The 20907-nt window shown below is 45.0% G+C and overlaps 1 long non-coding RNA gene across 1 annotated transcript in view; it reads right to left on the reverse strand.

Moving 5' to 3' along the window:
- Positions 1 to 18653: 18653 nt before the first annotated feature.
- LOC137544153 (uncharacterized) overlaps positions 18654 to 20907 on the reverse strand; it is an 83804-nt gene continuing 81550 nt past the window's right edge. Inside the window, exon 3 of the long non-coding RNA XR_011025739.1 lies at positions 18654 to 18750. This is a non-coding gene — a long non-coding RNA (uncharacterized lncRNA). The remainder of the gene's footprint in view (positions 18751 to 20907) is intronic.

Raw genomic sequence — 20907 nt, forward strand, 5'->3', positions numbered from 1 at the left:
CCCCTCTCTAATCACACCCTGAGACACCCATCAATCACCTCCTGTCACCACCTGTCACCCCCTAGCACACCTACCCATCAGATCAGGCCCTAATTTGCCCCGTGCGGGCTCCTGATCACTTGGCCGAACCCTCAGATCCCCCTCAGACCCCCTACCGATCACCTCCCCAGTGCATTGATTGATTCTCCCCTTTAATCACCCCCTGAGACACCCATCAATCAATCACCTCCTGTCACCCCCTAGCACTCCTATCCAACAGATCAGGCCCTAATCTGTCCTCTGCGGGCTTCTGATCAACTAAACCCTCACATGCCCCACCGCAGTGACAGAATTTTTTTTCCTGATCACTGCTGGTCTCTATGACTTAATTATGGCTGAGACCAACCATTATGCCACACAATACGCAACCGCCAATCCAAGAAGCTACCATGCCCAGCCTTTTCGGTGGAAACCACTCCAAGTTTCCGAACATAACATTTTTTGGGGCCTTCTCCTTAACATGGGTCTAGTCAAAAATAATGTATTGCGGTCTTATTGGTCTACGCACCCAATACATCACATGCCCATGTTCTCTGCTGCCATGTCCAGGTCACCATTTGAGAACATCCAGCGCTTCCTGCACTTCAGTACCAATACAACCTTTTCTAAGAGGCCACCCTGCTTATGACCGGTTCCACAAAATTCGGCCCCTCATAGACCACCTGTCATCAAAATTTGCAGATGCTTATACCCCTGAACAGTCATACCCCTGAAAATGACACTTTGTGAAAAAAACACAATAAAAATCAATTTCCGCTAACTTCTGACAAAAAATAAAATCTTCTATGAACTCACCATACTCCTAATGAAATACCTTGGGGTGTCTTCTTTCTAAAATGGGGTCACTTGTGGGGTTCCTAAACTGCCCTGGCATTTTAGGGGCCCTAAACCGTGAGGAGTCTGGAAACCAAATGCCTCAAAATGACCTGTGAAATCCTAAAGGTGCTCATAGGACTTTGGGCCCCTTAGCGCTCCTAGGCTGCAAAAAAGTGTCACACATGTGCTATAGCCGTACTCAGGAGAAGTAGTATAATGAGTTTTGGGGTGTATTTTTACACATACCCATGCTGGGTGGGAGAAATATCTCTGTAAATGGACAATTGTGTGTAAAAAAAAAAAAAAAAAATCAAAAGAAAATCTCATTCACAGAGATATTTCTCCCACCCAGCATGGGTATGTGTAAAAATACACCCCAAAACACCTGAGTATGGTGATATCACATGTGTGACACTTTTTTGCAGCCTAGGTGCGCTAAGGAGCCCAAAGTCCTATGAGCACCTTTAGGCTTTACAGGGGTGCTTACAATTTGGCACCCCCCAAAATACCAGGACAGTAAACACACCCCACAAATGACCCCATTTTGGAAAGTAGACACCCCAAAGTATTCAGAGAGGGGCATGGTGAGTCCATGGCAGATTTCATTTTTTTTTGTCACAAGTTAGCAGAAATGTAAACTTTTTTTTATTCATTATTTTGTCACAAAGTGTCATTTTCCGCTAACTTGTGACAAAAATAAAATCTTCTATGAACTCACCATGCCTCTTAGTGATTACTTTGGGATGTCTTATTTCCAAAATGGCGTCATTTGGAGGGTATTTATACTATCCTGGAATTCTAGCACCTCATGAAACATGACAGGTGCTCAGAAAAGTCAGAGATGCTTCAAAATGGGAAAATTCACTTTTTGCACCATAGTTTGTAAACGCTATAACTTTTACCCAAATCAATAAATATACACTTAGGCCTAGTGCACACCAAAAACCGCTAGCAGATCCGCAAAATGCTAGCAGATTTTGAAACGCTTTTTCTTATTTTTCTGCAGCGTTTCAGCTAGCGTTTTGCGGTTTTGTGTAGCGGTTTTGGCATAGTAGATTTCATGTATTGTTACAGTAAAGCTGTTACTGAAAACCTACTGTAACAAAAAACGCCTGGCAAACCGCTCTGAAGTGCCGTTTTTCAGAGCGGTTTGCGGTTTTCCTATACTTAACATTGAGGCAGAAACGCATCCGCAATCCAAAATCTGCAGCAGCCCGGGAGTATGCGTTTCTGCAAAACGCCTCCCGCTCTGGTGTGCACCAGCCCATTGAAATACATTACCCTAGCGGATCTGCACCCGCAAGCAGATCGCAAACCACAGCGGAAACGCTCCGGTGTGCACTAGGCCTTATTGGAATTTTTTTTGATCCAAGACATGTAGCACAATAAATTTGGACAAAAATGTATATATACATTTTACGTTATTTGAAAAATGTCAGCACAGAAAATTAAAAAAAATCATTTTTGTGACAAAATTCATGTCTTTTTTTTTGATGAATATAATACAAACTAAAAATCACAGCAGCAATCAAATAGCACCAAAAGAAAGCTGCATTAGTAACAAGAAAAGAAGGTAAAATTAATTTAGGTGGTAGGTTTTATCACCGAGCAATAAACCATTAAAGTTGCAGTGGTCTGAATGGAAAAATGTCTGGTACTTATCCTTCCTGGCGGTAAGCCCGAGCTGAGCTCGGGCTATGCCGCCGGAAGGCACCGCTCAGGCCCCGCTGGGCCGATTTGCATAATTATTTTTTTTGCTGCACGCAGCTAGCACTTTGCTAGCTGCGTGCAGTGCCCGATCGCCGCTGCTACCCGCTGATCTGCCGCTATCCGTCACGCCGCAGCCGCCCCCCCCAGACCCCGTGCGCTGCCTGGCCAATCAGTGCCAGGCAGCTCTATGGGGTGGATAGGAATCCCCTTTGACGTCACGACGTCGATGACGTCGGTGACGTCATCCCGCCCCATCACCATGGCGACGGGGGAAGCCCTCCAGGAGATTCCGTTCTTTGAACGGGATCTCCTGATCGCCGATCGCTGGAGGCGATCGGAGAGGCTGGGGGGATGCCGCTGAGCAGCGGCTATCATGTAGCGAGACTTTGTCTCGCTACATGAAAAAAAAAAAAATTAAAAAAAAAAGATTTGCTGCCCCCTGGCGATTTTTTAGCAAACCGCCAGGAGGGTTAAGGGGAAGGAAGACTGCAGTCCTTAAGTGGTTAAATATTCAATGTCCCCCCTTTTAAAGAGAGTCTGAAGCGAGAATAAATCTCACTTCAGAGCTCATATTCAGCGCTAAAACGCAGCTATCCCGCGGCTAAACGGGGGTCCCTTACCTCCCAAATCCCCTCCGTGCAGCGGGGGATCACTTCCGCATTGAGGCATGGCTAATGGCCGCAGCCCTGCCTCACGCGCGTCTGTCAGCGCGTATCTCCGCCTCTCCCCCGCCCCTCTCAGTCTTCCTTCGTTGAGAGGAGCGCGGGAGAGGCGGCGATGCGCTGCTGATAGACGGCGCTGAGAGGCAGGGCTGCAGCCGTTATCCCTGCCTCCCAAGTTGGTCGTAGATTTTGCAGGGGGGGATTTGGGGGGTAAGGGACCCCCGTTTAGCCACGGGATAGCGGCGTTTTAGCAGGGGCACACATGCCCCTGCTGAATATAAGCACTGAAGCGAGATTTATTCTCGCTTCAGTGTCTCTTTAAGAGTCCACTTATATTTTGAGCTGGGGAGGGGATACATTCCTTAGAATGCAAATACAAACCCCAAAGTATTATTAAAATTATTATTCTACTTTTTCACTATTATTTCAAAATTGGAAGAGTAAACACATTATGACAGGTAACTTAAGAGGTGATTTTGCACCCTTCTCTGGGATCATATCCAATATAGGCAAGTTATCATTGTGTGCTTTTTGGAAACATCCATTGTCTTTTCATTTGGCACAAATAAACCTGATTGAAACAGCAAGGGAGTAGCTGCATTAATTGAAAACATTGACAAGTGACTCAGAGCATATCATGGGACATGAAAATCTGGTAGAACAAAAGAATGATTTATCATTCTAATTCTTCCTTGCTTAAGAAAATAAATGTTTACAATAGAACAATGCTTGATCAGAGACAGAAGGGATATTGAGGAAGAAAAGCTGTTGTTACGTTGCAATAAAGATAGACAATAGAGTTAACATTTATCTATAAAAAAAGAACAATATTATTTATTATGTTCCTGAATGGAAGATGTTGCACAGTCTGCAGAAAACTGATATTCTCAGGTTACAGCTAACTATGAAAAAAATTAAAGGGAACTTTAACTGGAGGAAAAAAAGACTTTCACTTACCTGGGGCTTCTACCGGCCCCCTGCAGACGTCCTGTGCCTGTGCCGGGACAAACCCATCCTCCAGTCATTTCTAGCCAGTCGGTGGCTCTGGCGGCGCATGTCCTCGATCATGCTCTCATCGTCGTTCTGTGCATGCGCAGTATGAGGAAATGGCATCAGGAGCATGATTGAGGATGAGAAATCTCATAATGCGCATGTGCATGATAGAGATGGCCCGAACCTCCAATTTTAGGTTCGCGAACCGGGTCGTGAACTTCCGCAAAGGTTCGCGAACTTGTGAACTTTTGCGAACCGCAATAGACTTCAATGGGGAGGCGAACTTTGAAAACTAGAAACATTTATGATGGCCAGAAAAGTGATGGAAAAGATGTTTCAAGGGGTCTAACACCTGGAGGGGGGCATGGCAGAGTGGGATACATGCCAAAAGTCCATGGGAAAAATCTGGATTTGATGCACAGCAGCGTTTTTAGGGCAGAAATCACATTGCATGCTAAATTGGAGGCCTAAAGTGCTTTAAAACATCTTGCATGTCCATACATCAATCAGGGAGTGTAATTAGTGTACTGCTTCACATTGACAGAACAAACTCACTGTGTACCGCACCGCAAACAGCTGTTTGTGTAGTGGCGGCCGTGCTGGACTGGTCCGCACGATGGCCAGAGTGCAGGCGATAGCAGTTTTCAAGCCCATATGGTCGCCAGGCTGAGGTAGCTGAATGACAGAACAACAGTGACTGTCCAGCTGATCGAATCTGTTCTGTCCACAATGAAGCAACGACCTTATTATCTTGGGTGTGCCCCCCCCCCCCCCGGTGACACTCATATAGCTGGCGGTCATTGCTTTGTTGTGAAACGCAAGCCCCTTCACCGCGGCAAGGTAAGGATCACAAAGGGGAATTGACACATGTACCTTTTTGTTTTTTTGTTGCAGCTGCAGTGCAGCCAGCAAAATTAGGCAGGCATGTACACGCACCAGAAAAATTACTATAGCGACCGTTGCTAGCAGCGGCCTTAAAAATTCAGGAATCCGCCTGGAGTCCTGGACCCTGTTGGTGGTGGCGGAGAAGGCAGTCAAGCAGCCTGCAGGCAGAGATGCTGTGTGGGGACCGACTTAGTCTTGGGGCAGGCAGTCACACGGTGTGCAGGCAGAGATGCTGTGTGTGGGGATTGACTTAGTCTTTGGGCAGGCCTGACCGTGCTTTGCAGACCAGGCATCCGTGGTCAGATGGACCCTTGACCCAACGCTGTGTGCCAGAGATGTCACCACTTGCCTTTCAACATCACGGTACAGTTTAGGTATCACCTTTTTTGAGAAATAATTGCGGCCTGGTATCTTCCACTGCAGTGTGTGGCTTTGCTTTTGTGTGCTGCTTTTCCTCAGGTGGTCATCCCATTGCAGTTTGTGCTTTGTAATCATGTGCCTTCGTAAGTTAATTGTCCCTACAAAGGTCTGGGTCTTTCCAGTTTCCGGTGGTAGAGAGTACAGATGACATTGCTCTCATCTGAGGCAGACACACAAAACAATTTCCACACCGCTGAGCCCTGTGATATTGGCACTTTGGTGATGGCTGCCTACGGAGTGTTAAGTGGGGTGCCAGAATCAGAGCAGAAGGAGGAAGATATGTAACGCTTCTGTGTGGAAGCTGAGGAAGATGAGGTGTTTTGTGTTAAATAGTCAACTACGTCCTGACAATATTGAGGGTTGATGGCACATGCCTTCTTCTGAACACTGTACTTTGGTCGAGGGCCACACGACATCACAACAGTGCGACCTCGAACAGACCTGCCAGGTGGCCTGCCTCTGGGTCTGCCTGTTTTGTCCATATTGGGGGGATTGAAGTGAAAGGTATGCACTGACTTGATTAATACAATGTACGGTTACACAGGTACAGTGAACAGGTTGCAGTGACTGCTGGTACAACAATGTGCTGTTACACAGGTGCAGTTAACAGGTATGCACAGACTGGTATACTAAACAGCGTGCGGTCACACAGGTGCAGTGAACAGGTATGCAGGGATTGCTATTACAAAAAAAGGGAAGATGCTGCCTGTGTGTATATGACTGTCAAAGTAAATGACCTCTGCTAGTGAGTGATCAGCAAAGCTCTGAAAAGCGTTCAAGTGTGAACCAACCCTTACTGTTACAATGTGTTACTGCAGATTGGCTCCATTACATCACACTGCAACATCCTACTGTGCAGGGGTGCCTCTAGTCATTTTGTCACTCCAGGCAAGAAAACCTGTGGCGTCCCCCCCCCCAAGCCCCTCCCCCCAGGGAAAATAATCATAATGCAGCATCATTTTACCAGAAAATAATCATAATGCGGCAGTGTTTCATCAGAAAATAATAGTAGTTATCGTAATTCAGAATCGTAATTCACCAGAAAATAATCGTAATGTGGCAATGTTTCACCAGAAAATACACTTATTGCAGCAGCAGTTCACCGGAAAATATTCGTAAGGTGGCAGCGTTTCACCCGAAAATACACTTATTGCAGCAGCATTTCACCAGAAATTAATCATAGGGCAGCAGCGTTTCACCAGAAAATAATCGTAATGGGGCAGCGTTGTCAGAAAATAATCGTAATGTGGAAGCGTTTCACCAGAAAATACACGTAATCCGAGCAGAGGGAAAGAGTAGAGAGGGAGAGGCAGCATAAGATGTAAGAGGGGGTAGAGGAACAGAGAGGGGGAGGGATAGACAGCATAAGATGGAAGAGGGTGCAGAGAAACAGAGGGGAGAGGGAGAGACAGCATAAGATGGAAGAGAGTGCAGAGGAACAGAGAGGGGTAGAGACAGCATAAGATGGAAGAGGGGGCAGAGGAACAGAGAGGGGAGAGGGAGAGACAGCACAGCACTAAAGCACAGGTTTACAGCTTTACCAGCCTACAGCCTAACCAGCTTTCAAAGAAAACTCTAGTAACAAAAGAGCAGGGCACATTCTAGCAGTTATAACAGTACTGGGAGTCTGCACACAGGACAGGAAGTGTTCTTAGCAGCCTGCCTGCATACCTTCTCTTCTGCCTGTGCATGCAGCTTATCATCTCTGGACTGGAGCAGAAACTTCCCTTCTCCCGGGCTGTGTTGCTGTCTTGTGCGGGGGCGGGGCTCCAACACGGACACATCACATTCTTCTCTCTGTGACTGCATCTGTCCCCTGGCTGTCTCGCTCCAGTGTCTGTGTGCAGCCAGTGACACAGGTGGGGGGTCAGACTGTCGGGGGCATAAGCTGGCTGGCCGCTGGCTCCTGGTTTGACTGGCGTGGGGCGGAGTTAAAGGCTGGGCCACACGGGATAAACACTTTACCTGTGTGGCTACTGAGAAGAAGGGGCACGGCTTTAAAGAAGGAGCCTGGCAGAGAAGAGCAGTATTGATTGCTCTATTGGCTGGGGAGAAGTGGAGGTGGAGGCACTGCTGAGCACATGGTAGCATGCCGAGCACCGGGGACTGAGTCGGGAGGTAATATAATATAAAATAAAAAAAAAACATGGTCACAGTAGCAGCGGTGGGGGAATGCGCCTCACCACCTCATGGCGCCTCACCACCTCATGGCGCCCCAGGCAACCGCCTATACTTGCCTGGTGGGTGAGACGCCCCTGCTACTGTGAATGCAGTCTAAAGGACAGTTAGCAATGTGAATTTTTCAATGTATTTGGTAGAGCATAATTTTAATAATCAAATGAGTAATTATGCTGCTATGAAGCCATTAAACTTCTATCTGTCATTTTCTGCAAATGTATTATTTTTTATTGTCTATATTTAACCATAGTTTACTTTAACTTAATCTTCACTTATTAAAGTATCAACATTTATTCCTTATTTTAATTTAATGCATCTGTGACATTTTTAGTTCCAAATTTGATGATGAATAGATGAAGAGGTAAATGATGAGATGTGTGACTCACAAGGAATTGGAGAACAGAGCCATGGGGAGAAGGAACAAGAGGAACACCCTAGCAGAAGAAAACAGGACCTCTACTATTGGGTAATTTGTTAATACCATGTCTTTTCATCAAACCATTGTCATCTGCGTGGTATTTTACCAGCACTTGAAATGGGCACAAACCTTAAACGCTCAGGCAACACTTGTGTATGTGGTTCTTGAGTATGAGGTTCTACACAGCTGAGTGGAGGCACAGCTCAGCTACGTCCTACAGGAAAATCTGTTAGCTCATCCTAATTCCCTCTCCCTGTGCTACAACTGCATCTTCTTCTTCTTCTTCTACATACCATGTTGCAGGGGACAACAGGCATTCAGAAACACAGGAACCAGCTACCTGTGCTTGTGAGGTTGGGTCTGGTGAGGAAGAAATGGTCATCTTAGATGATGAAGAATTCTTATGCCCAATATCATGATGGAATGAGTAGGGTGTCCAAAAGCAGGACCTCTGCTATTTTTCTGTTCTTAAAGAGTTTAGAACTTTACCAAGCCAAAGTCATCTGCCACATCTGTTTTCTTTGTGTGAACTGAGGAAATAACATTTACAAACTGGAGACCATTTGTACGTGAAAGCACTTGGACAAGAGTAAAGAGCAGCCGGTTCACTCTACTCTCTCTCCTGCTGCTAGAGCTGCATCGTCTTACACAAGGATTAACCTTCTTTGAAAAGACCAAGAGCTAAAACTTTAAAGATGTCAAAAGCTAAAATTATTGGTTGTATAACTCAAGGCAATTGTGAAGTGACAGAGACACAGTGGATTGAGGTATAGGTTTTGTTTGGATAACCTCACGTTAATATCACAAGGGGCACTCCAATTCACACTACTGTAACGCTTGGTGGTGTATTCTCCACAGTCAGCATGCAACGCATGAGCTGACGTGGAGGAGGTACACACACTAGCACCAGGAAACAGGCTATCCCTAGTATAGTGGAGGGGAGGACTGACTGCAATAGGAGATTGTGGCGCACAGAGCCGGTGCAGATCTGACAGCCACAAACAATGCTTTCGTATAACGTCTCAGCGCAAAGTAGCGCTGAGCGCACAAACCAGAACTGAGGTGATCAGGACAGGTAGACAGAATGAACGCTTGCTAGCTAGCGGCTACTTAGCGACAGCAAGCGTCCAAAACCAGACAGACTGGAATGAGGCAGCCAATGCGATGCGGCGATGGCGTGCCTCACAGACAGGACAGGACAGTCAGAAAACAGCAGGATTAAGATAGATGAACGTAACACAGATAAATATACAATAAGTATGTTTTCCTAGCGTATTACAATTACAGCTATCAATAAAACTATTTGTAACGTCTGACTAACATATGTATATATCGGCAATGAACCGATATATGACATAAGCAGGAACGCTGACTAGGAATGGAGTAACACAGGGAACAGGACTCAGAAGGATTCGCTATCTCTTCGCAGAGATGAACGCAATCCACAAACGGTAACAGAACAGGATTCAGAAGGATTCGTTATCTCTTCGCAGAGATGAACGCAATCCACAAACGGTAACAGAACAGGATTCAGAAGGATTCGTTATCTCTTCGCAGAGATGAACGCAATCCACAAACAGAACCAGGAGCAGGGTAACTACCTCAGCACGGGTGGTCACGGTACGCGCAACCTACCAAAACGTGCTGGAAAGCTGACTAACTGCACACAGGATATAAACAGTTCGTGTACGTATACATCAGCGACACTGATGTATTAACGTAACACAAATACAAGGAAAATAATAAACGTGCTGGTATGCATATATATTGGCAATGAACCAATATATGATGCAAAGACCAGCAAAGTATCTTTAACAAGAAACACGATCGGGGGCTAAAGCGACAGCAAGACAGGCTTAAGCTGAAGCTATGAAAACCCAAGGAAACCCTGCAGGAAGCAGATCTTTATACTGAGGTCATCCAATGGGAGCAGACATGCAGATTCCCACACAGGTGAATGATAATCAGTCACAAGCTGACAGCAGGGAAAAACAGACAAAGCTATACAGCTTGCATGGAAATAGATCAGAACTGCCTGAGCTGCAGCACTACTTCCAGCAATAGCTGCTGCAGCAGCGATCATTACAGTACCCCCGCCTTTAAAAGTGGATTCCAGACGCTTTTCAAAACTGAAATTTCCAACAAAACAGTCTGACTGATAATTCATGATGACCGGGACAGCCCGGCAAGACCGAATTCCAGAATCAGTCCCCACAAGAGTGGACCCATCAGAACCAGAACCTACAGAACCATGCCCATCAGTACTACAAGCCCCAGTGTGACACCCATCAGAACCATGATTTCCAGAAGAAAGCCCTCCGAAACTCCCTGAGCGATACCCACCGCCTTCCAGGAACAGTTCAGAAACGCCAAAGCCTTTGCAATGCCCACCGGTACTGTCTTTACCAACACAAAACCCACTGTTGAACCAGTCCAAGGCACCAGGACAAGTTTTCTCAGAGACCTCCCAGAACACCTTGAAGCTCCAAAGAGATCCCCATAGGTCAGAATGCCCCTTAGGCTCACATGGAGAACTATCAAGAACCCCTATGGAACCTAGGGCAATTCCCGAGTCAGGGCCACAAGGACAAACATCAATATCAGGGCTTTCAGGGACCAGAACCATCTCTGGGCATGCAGGCAGACTGGCAATATCAGAACGTGTTCCCACTAAGGAAGCATCAGAGCACGCTAACACCTTAGACACACTTGGGCATTCTGGCACACAAAGAACATCTGGGCACACCGGCACAAGAGAAACCTCTGGGCATGTCAAGGAACTGTGAGCCTCAGGGTCAGCCAAGACAGGACCAAAACCAGGACTGGCCAAAAAAAAATCATCATGACTAAACTTCGCAACTACTGGACTTTTACACGAGAATGCTGGATCAGACTTAGATGTCGCTGATTCCAGCAAAGTCAGTAACAAATCAGATTCAGGGGCACTAACAAGACAGGACAAATCTTCTGATGTATGCACTGAACCAGACAGGGACTCCACAACTACCTCTGGACTGGACGGAGACTCATTTAATACACTGGATTGGAGCTCATGAGGCGCTGCAGAACAAGTCAGTATTGCAGCAGCCCCCACTGGACTAGGCAAAACTGAGGAATTCCCTGGACAGGAAGGGAACTCTGGAACCTCTGCCACAGCGGCCAGAGAACCAGAATCTTTCAGGATACAGGGCTGGGTTTCAGGAACACTCATCAGACCGGACTGAAATTCTGAGATTTCTATTATTTTGACCAGAGAATCAGAATTATCCATGTTACAGGGCAAGACTTCTGAAACATTCAGAGGACAGGGCTGGAGTTCCTCGGCTGTTACAACACTGGAGAGGGACTCAACATTGGTTAAATCAGACTGTGTACAGGGCAAGGTATCTGACACACTTGCTGACGAGGACAATATTTCAATGGCTTCTGCTTTGCTGGGCAGAAATTCATCAAGTTTTATTAGAGCAGACTGTAATTCCAAAACAGCTGCTAGACAAGTGAATATTACTGCAACACCAACTGAGGTAAGCAGTGCTTCAGCCTCCTCTGCTAGAGGGTTTAAAGTATCCAAAGTACTGGGTGAAGCATAAGACTCTGCGACCACAGCTTCACTGGACAGGATCACTGAACAGTCCATATTGCAGGGCAAAACCATGGAAGCACCTGCTGGACAGCATAATGATTCTGTGACCTGAGTTTCATTGGAGAGATCTACTGCACAATTCATGGTACAGGGCAAATTTATTGGAAAATTTTCTGAACAAGGTAATAATTCTGCGATTTCAGGTTCACATAGCAGATGCTCTGAGCTATTCACGAAACTAGAGCGAGGTGTAGAAACAGGAAGATCAAGACACAATGTTTGCGCATCTGAATCACCATTCATTTGTAAAATTGGAAGATTCAGATGCTGGGGTTCTGAGGATTCTAGACAGGATTGCTGGGACTTGGAAACTGATGTAGTGCATCTATTGGCATCTGCTGGATCAGACAGGAGTTGAACTTTATTAACACAGGTAATTTCTGCAGAAGTGTTTGCAGAGACAGGCAAGATTTTTCTGGTGTCTGTTTCACTGAACAAAGAGTCATGAGTACTGGCTAGGCTGGACTCGGAAGTCAGCAGGACCTCTGGATTCTCTGCTGAGAAATTTGTGCAGGGCAAAGTTAAGAAAGTATCAGTGGCTTCTGTTTTACTGGGAAGTAACACTGAGTTATCCATGGTACAGGGTGGAATTGCAGGAACTTCAACTTCACACAAAAAGAGCTCCGAATCACCTGCTGAATCAGCCAAAGGTGCTGAAGCAGGCGGGTCAGAACGCCAAATTTGCGAATTCGGAGTCACAAAAAAATCATCCAAAATCAGTTCCCACACATCAATCAAGGGAGCCACACAGTCATACCTACACACACCAGCCTCTATTAGGTTATAGGCTGACTTAATGCATGCATTCAATACCATTTCACTTTTTGCACTGTAAAATTGACAAAATGAACTTGAATCATTCTTCCATTCACAGACCAGGGCTTCCATCTCTCCCCTCTCGAATGGAGGATCCCATGCATACTTAACAGCGAAACATTTAGGCTGATCACAGTCTGCAGATATGATTGTGGCAGGCACATGTATAGGGTTAATTAGCAGGTGATTGGCAGATTCCTTATTCTTAAGAATCTCCAATACCTGTAGCAAGTGTTGAACTGTAGTGTATGCAAACTTCCCTTGGTTCACAAATAAGTTGATTTGTTCAATACTCTGTAATATCTCATCATAATCATACTCAGATAATTCTTTTAAACAAAAATCTTTATTTTCCCTAGCCAGGGAGGAAAGTTCATTAGTAGTTTCATAAGTCCATTTAACTCCCCTGAAAGACAATTGCATTTCATTATCTGTTAATGGCAGAATCTCATTATAGGTCTCAGTCGCTAAGGATAACGATTCTGCAGATTGGACTAGTTTCTTAGAACGTTTGCGTTTTGCCTTTGACCTTGCGGTTTTTGGTGATTTATTCAAAGCTGCAGGAAAATTATCAGTAACACTTTCTGCTTGCTGCTCATTCTTGCAAGCAATTGAAGGAGCAGCTGATTGGCCTGCTGCCAGGAGTTCATTTAGAGGAAAAGGCAATGGATCTATGCGCAACCAGTTATGGATCACAAACGCTAGAAATTCCAGTGGTCTCTCTTTCAAATCGGAATGATTGAGAACATCAAATGCCCACTGGAATAATTCCCCTTTAAACAAAATATAACTTAGTTGGAGTGCCCAGGTTGAAACAGGAGTCGCTTGGAGATCAGGATTGGTCAGGAACCTGGCACATTCAGAGAAAAACTCATTTTCTGTTTCAGAGCTAAGTTCTTCAAATTTCTTAAAGGAACAGGAACCATAATTAACAGTGTCATACTTTCTGGGAATCCCCCCCACAATGGGGATTGGTAATGGGGTTTTCATAATGTAACGCTTGGTGGTGTATTCTCCACAGTCAGCATGCAACGCATGAGCTGACGTGGAGGAGGTACACACACTAGCACCAGGAAACAGGCTATCCCTAGTATAGTGGAGGGGAGGACTGACTGCAATAGGAGATTGTGGCGCACAGAGCCGGTGCAGATCTGACAGCCACAAACAATGCTTTCGTATAACGTCTCAGCGCAAAGTAGCGCTGAGCGCACAAACCAGAACTGAGGTGATCAGGACAGGTAGACAGAATGAACGCTTGCTAGCTAGCGGCTACTTAGCGACAGCAAGCGTCCAAAACCAGACAGACTGGAATGAGGCAGCCAATGCGATGCGGCGATGGCGTGCCTCACAGACAGGACAGGACAGTCAGAAAACAGCAGGATTAAGATAGATGAACGTAACACAGATAAATATACAATAAGTATGTTTTCCTAGCGTATTACAATTACAGCTATCAATAAAACTATTTGTAACGTCTGACTAACATATGTATATATCGGCAATGAACCGATATATGACATAAGCAGGAACGCTGACTAGGAATGGAGTAACACAGGGAACAGGACTCAGAAGGATTCGCTATCTCTTCGCAGAGATGAACGCAATCCACAAACGGTAACAGAACAGGATTCAGAAGGATTCGTTATCTCTTCGCAGAGATGAACGCAATCCACAAACGGTAACAGAACAGGATTCAGAAGGATTCGTTATCTCTTCGCAGAGATGAACGCAATCCACAAACAGAACCAGGAGCAGGGTAACTACCTCAGCACGGGTGGTCACGGTACGCGCAACCTACCAAAACGTGCTGGAAAGCTGACTAACTGCACACAGGATATAAACAGTTCGTGTACGTATACATCAGCGACACTGATGTATTAACGTAACACAAATACAAGGAAAATAATAAACGTGCTGGTATGCATATATATTGGCAATGAACCAATATATGATGCAAAGACCAGCAAAGTATCTTTAACAAGAAACACGATCGGGGGCTAAAGCGACAGCAAGACAGGCTTAAGCTGAAGCTATGAAAACCCAAGGAAACCCTGCAGGAAGCAGATCTTTATACTGAGGTCATCCAATGGGAGCAGACATGCAGATTCCCACACAGGTGAATGATAATCAGTCACAAGCTGACAGCAGGGAAAAACAGACAAAGCTATACAGCTTGCATGGAAATAGATCAGAACTGCCTGAGCTGCAGCACTACTTCCAGCAATAGCTGCTGCAGCAGCGATCATTACAACTACTATATAGACAATATAAAAATTGCCCTACATAACCTACATGTTTCACCCCCTTAAAATGGGGGCTTCGAGAGGGGTACAAAATGTGCTCGGGCAAGAGTGCCTAGTGCTTAAGTGCATTCATCTATACTAACAGTACAAATCGCATTAATCACAAATTGACAGCCTTTCAGCTAATGTAATGCTACTTGCACAAACACTTTTTTGTATCCCTGAAGAAGCCTCCATTTTAACTGGGAGAAACATGTAGTATATATTTATGTAGGGTGATTTTGTATTGTCCACATAACAGCGTGAATTGGGGTGCCCCTATTTCTGTTAATTTAGGATTATCCAAACAAAACGTATACCTCAATCCACTGTGTCTTTGTCACCTTACGATTGCCTTGAGTTATGCAACCAATGATTTTAGCTTTTGATATTATTAAAACTTAAGTTTTAGCTCTTAGTCTATTCGAAGAAGATCAAACCTTGTGTAATTAGTTCAATCAGGTGTGTATAGAGCTGCATCTTCCCCAGAGATGCCACTTACTGATGATAAAGGATGAGGAGGGTGATGGTTGACTATAACTCAATATTTGTTGAAACTAATCACTTGCAAAACACTGGGCAGGTGAGCAGGATTTTGCACACCTACAACATCCTGGAATAAGGATCAGAGTGCCTGGATAAAAGAAGACCGTTGCTGCTTACAACCTGGACATACATGTTTAAAGCAAACCTGAACTGAAAATACTTATAACGACAAAAAGGAAGGATGGATCCATGACCCAAGGTAGTGTGGTACGTTAGATTGCAGTAAATGAGACAAGTAAATATAAATTGTGTACTCACAAAGAGGGGTTACCACTAAGGCAACTACTGTAATGGTAGGTGCGGACATTAAACCCAATACCACTCAATCCACGAAGTCGCTCTCTGTAGATCAGGAAGATAGGGGATAACAGCCCTCCACTATGAGTGGACAGACTTGCAATGGTAAATCGAAATTGAGTCGTCAAGTAGAATAAAATACATTCAAAACAGTTTTAAAAAATGGGAGGTAGTGGTGGACTTCTACATTGAAGACTTCAATTGCCTGAATTAGGCAAAAAAAAAAAAAAACTACAACGGGGTTCACAGGTATCTCACCTCCTTTTCCATGCAGTAACAGGAGTAATATAGTGAAACTTTTAACCGGCAAGGCTAAAACTTTTGAGACAATTAATTGTGTGTGCAGTAGCAATAGTATATAAGCCTCCCTATTCCTATTTTCAATTTGAAGGACTTTCGAGAGAAAGCAATAAATCTCTCTCTACTTACCTGGGGCTTCTTCTAGCCCCTAGAAGTCCTTTGGGTCCTTCGCCACAGCTCTGGTCCTCCCCGGTGTCCCGCTGGCCACCAGTAAGTATCGCCAACCCATCGGCAGGTCGGCACATGCACGGGTGGCTTCACGCAAATGCGTCTACATCATTGGATCCTATTTATTGTACAGTGCTGCGTAATATGTTGGCGCTATATAAATAATAATTGGATGCATACTGGGCAGGTGCAGTATTTGCCTGATTACATGCGCGTGTAGGCTTTCACGAACGCATGCGCAGGATGGGTTGGTGATACTTACGGGGGGCCAGCGGGACATCATGGAGGACTGGAGGTGCGGCGGAGGGACCTAAAGGACTTCTAGGGCCTGGAAGAGTCCTTTAACCTTTCTGGCGGTAAGCCTGAGCCGAGCTCGGGCTATGCCGCGCAGGAAGATTTCTCAGGCCCTGCGCATAATTTTTTTTTGCAACATGCAGCTAGCACTTTGCTAACTGCGTGTGCATTCCGATTGCCGCTGCCACCCGCCGATTAGACGCCGATCGCCGCGCCGCCCCCCCCAGACCCCATGCGCTGCCTGGCCAATCAGTGCCAGGCAGCACTGAGGGGTGGATCGGGACTTCCTTTGACGTCATTCCGCCCCGTCGCCATGGCGATGGGGTAAGCCCTTCAAGAAATCCCGTTCTTTGAACGAGATTTCCTGATCAAAGATCGCCGGAGGCAATCGAAGCGGGCGGGGGGATGCCGCTGCACAGCGGCTATCATGTAGCGAGCCCTAGGCTTGCTACATGATTTAAAAAAAAAAATATTAAAAAAGACTGCTGCGCTGCCCCCTGGTGGTTTCTAATAGACCGCCAGGAGGGTTAAGGGGTTCAATATGATCTATGAAGTTTGCATAGCAGCAATTTCACTGTAAAACAGTGTAGTGGTGTTTGGATTTGACACCTCCCAAATTTTGGGACTGAAGTGTTCTTGAACTGAACATGTTATGGTTAAGGTTGTATAAAAGATTCCAGCTATCACAAAATAATGCTGCCTGTAGGGGTCTCATCAAAGCAGGACTGCTGTAACCAGGATGGTACCTTGGGTACAGTTAAAGGCGTCTCCTAGAGGTCTTTGAATGCCTTTGGTGAGATCCAGTAAAAACCCCACTGCATTTCACAACACATGCTGATGTACATCAGTAGATATTCTCCAATTTCCATTTATATTTCCATAGAGTAGAAGTGATTGATTCTTATACCAAATCTATCAAACACTCAAAAATGTATACAGCATTCCACGGTAAATGCATATCATTATAGTAACCGCTTTGTAAAAATGCCAGCGCTCGGTAAAAACAACATAAGCCACAATGAAAGAACATAAATACGTAAGGTAATTGAAAAGCTGTAAAGCAGAGTAATTTAAACACTTGTTTTCATTAGAAAATAACCATCTCTTTCAGCGTTTAATGTGCTGTATCCAGAGATGTGTTATCATCAGCACTGGATACATTGCTAAACTTCTGAACGCTGTCTCGAGAAATGATTATTATGATCCCGGGCAGTTTATATATATATTTACTGTCACACAGATATTAGTTTTGCTGATAAAGAAGTTTGGAAATGCTGCATGTTACATGGAGCATAATAATATAGAACTTTGACTCATTATATGCACGCTCTAAGAAGATGTAATGTAAAATATAGAGTCTCTTTGCAGGAGAATCTCTACAAATGGAATAAGAGAATGACAGAATGAATAATTTATATAAAAAGCAACATTACTCACGCACATTAAAGTGCATCTTCTAATCTGTACAGAATTTATGTCACTATAAAAAAGGGGACTATTAACATAATGTGAAAAGTGTTAGCCGTATTTAAAATAATAAAAAAAAAATGGTAACATGAACATATGAGGATGAGATCAATTTATATGGACGGCGGCTCGTTCAATAAATTATCTTTAGTTAAAGATCAGAGCACATGTTCCTTGAATTCAAGGTGAATCAAAGGAAAACTGTATCCAGGAGGAGAAGGGGTGATCAGCCAGTAGCAGTGTGACACATGGCCACATGACTTGCTGCAGGGCAAAAGCCAGGCTGTTGGTACAGCTGCCGGTGGAGAGTGCCAAGAAGCCAGATGAGAATGCTAGCAGCATATCTGTCAGGCCTCTGGATATGGCCACTATTGGCTGTGCTTACGTATGTTCCCTAATTCTGGGAATAAGCACAGTGAGGATTATGTTTGGTGAAAGCAACGAATGCCGGATCAAAATGTCTTATTTTTTACAATGCATTAAAAATGGAGCGAGAAACATAAATGACTGTAATTTATTTTCCCTTAGTAAAGTGTCAGTAATGTTTATAAACTTGATTCCATGTATGAATGCGCACATGTCACTCTTACCCATATCTGCAAGTCAGGATTAATCTTCCTTTTTATAAGACAGTTGAGACAAGGTTAGCTAGCTGGGAGTACAGCAGACCGTTTTCTCCTGTGTTTTATTGCATCAGAAAGAATAGATGGGTTCAGGCATCTCACTGTATCATTTCAAAACACTGACATTAAAATGTGAGCATAATCAGGAGTCACAACAGTGAAAAACAAAGCTTCCATCTGGGCAGTGGAGACTCTGTAACAAAGAAAATAGTCTTTATTGTAAAAAATGCCCATGTAACTGAGAGGCAAGATTTAAAGTGTACCAGAGGTGACATGAGACGTGTATGTACAGTGCAAAACCTGTTAGTAACCAGGGTGTTTATCTAGTTTTATTTTGCATGCAAGTGACAGCTTCTGTCTTTTTGGTACCTTATTGGGAATAAACTTCACTGATAAGCAAAATACAGCCATAAATGTTTTCCTGACAGAATAAATCTTCTGAGGGCAGTGGAAAGATAAAAAAGGTAAATAGTTCATGTATTTTATATTTGGGTCACTTAATAGACTGCCACTGAGCAGTGACAATAAATCATTCAATCTACTTTTGTAAACGTTTAACTATAAAACACAACCATGGGATATCTAAAAAAGTAATTTTTAGGAGTAGGAGGATACATACAATGGTTTATCTCATCAGTTTATTTTCACCTCACGTTCACTTTAAGGCTGAATTTGATTGTGTAACGATTGGTGTCAGCATGCAGAGAGAATCTGATTATTGGTGATCTGCAGTATCACCGACAATCAGATATATTGCTAACCTCTGGACACCTATGGATATGTGAGTGTTTAGTGTAACAGTAATACTTTGAGTAATGTAACTGCAGAGCAGGCGATATACAGTTCAGAGACACCGCTCTGGGAACACAGGAACCTTCCAGCAGCCTGAGGCTCTCCAAGGGGAGGAGTCAGACTGGAGATGGGAAGGGCCTAGGAGAGGGTGACACCTAAGATGGATGTCACTGTCTGATCCGGAGACTATCTCTTTAAGGGGAGAGATAGCTCTCGAGGTTGGGCACGCCGGGTCGGCAACACACTGACAGATAAAGTACAAAGACAGAAGGCTGATTTGGTATCCAAGTAAAGCAGGGTCTGGCAACAGAATATCAGATATACGAGGTACCGAATCAGAAGACAGAGGAGTAGTCAGAAAAGCTGTCAGAAAAACACAGATGATAATACAGTTCCCCTAGACTGAGTGTGAGGTCCGTAGTCTCAGCACCCTGGAACTAGTCTGAAGTATAACACAGATGATAACAGTTCCCTAAGCTGGATGTGAGGTCCTTGGTCTCTACACCCTGGAACTAACTTAAGCAAAAACAGAATACAATTCAAATAATCTGGCTAACTGTGTATTCCCAGGTCCACCTGGTTCAAACACACTGAGGATCTGACTAGGTCTGAATGCTTCCACGTAGTGATCGCAATGGCAGACAATTTGCAAGTGAACAGCAGGAACTATGTATGGAGTAGTGCTCTCCAGCACCACCCCTAATTGCTCAACCAATAGTATCCCGCTCAGGAGTCAGCTGATCGGCGTGGTCAGCTGACTCTTCCTGCTTAGTATAAGAATTCTGCCTCTCAGCGTGCGTGCGTGTATTCCTAAGCCTATGTGCACTAACAGACTCAGCCACACCAGCCACACGCTGCCGCGTGCAAACCGCCGCGCTGGACGCGGAAGCAGCCGCCTTACTGTTGCATGCGGCGGCTTTTCCGCATTCTGCCCTGCTGCCAAACACATGCTTCCGCGTACCAACCGCCGCACTGGATGCGGAATCAGCCGCCTGCTCAGTAGCACCTGTGGCGGCTTTTCCGCAATCTCTCACAGATTGGTGGTAGTTTAAAAACAAACAGAGATCTTAAAGAGAACCCGAGGTGGGTTTAAATAATGTTATCTGCATACAGAGGCTGGATCTGCCTATACAGCCCAGCCTCTGTTGCTATCTCAAACCCCACTAAGGTCCCCCTGCACTCTGCAATCCCTCATAAATCACAGCCATGCTGTGAGGCTGTGTTTATATCTGTAGTGTCAGTCTCAGCTGCTCCCCCGCCTCCTGCATAGCTCCAGTCCCTGCCCCCGTCCCTTCCCTCCAATCAGCAGGGAGGGAAAGGATGCAGGCGGGGACTGGAGTTCTGCAGGAGGCGGGGAGAGCAGCAGACTGACACTATAGAGATAAACACAGCCAGCTCTGACAAGCTGTTTGTCAGCAGCGTGGCTGTGATTTACGACGGATTGCAGAGTGCAGGGGGACCTTAGGGGGGTTTGGGATAGCAACAGAGGCTGGGCTGTATAGGCAGATCCAGCCTCTGTATGCAGATAATATTCTTCAAACCCACCTCGGGTTCTCTT

The sequence above is a fragment of the Hyperolius riggenbachi genome, chromosome 2 (genome assembly GCF_040937935.1).
Source record: "Hyperolius riggenbachi isolate aHypRig1 chromosome 2, aHypRig1.pri, whole genome shotgun sequence".
Classification (NCBI taxonomy): Eukaryota; Metazoa; Chordata; class Amphibia; order Anura; family Hyperoliidae; genus Hyperolius; species Hyperolius riggenbachi.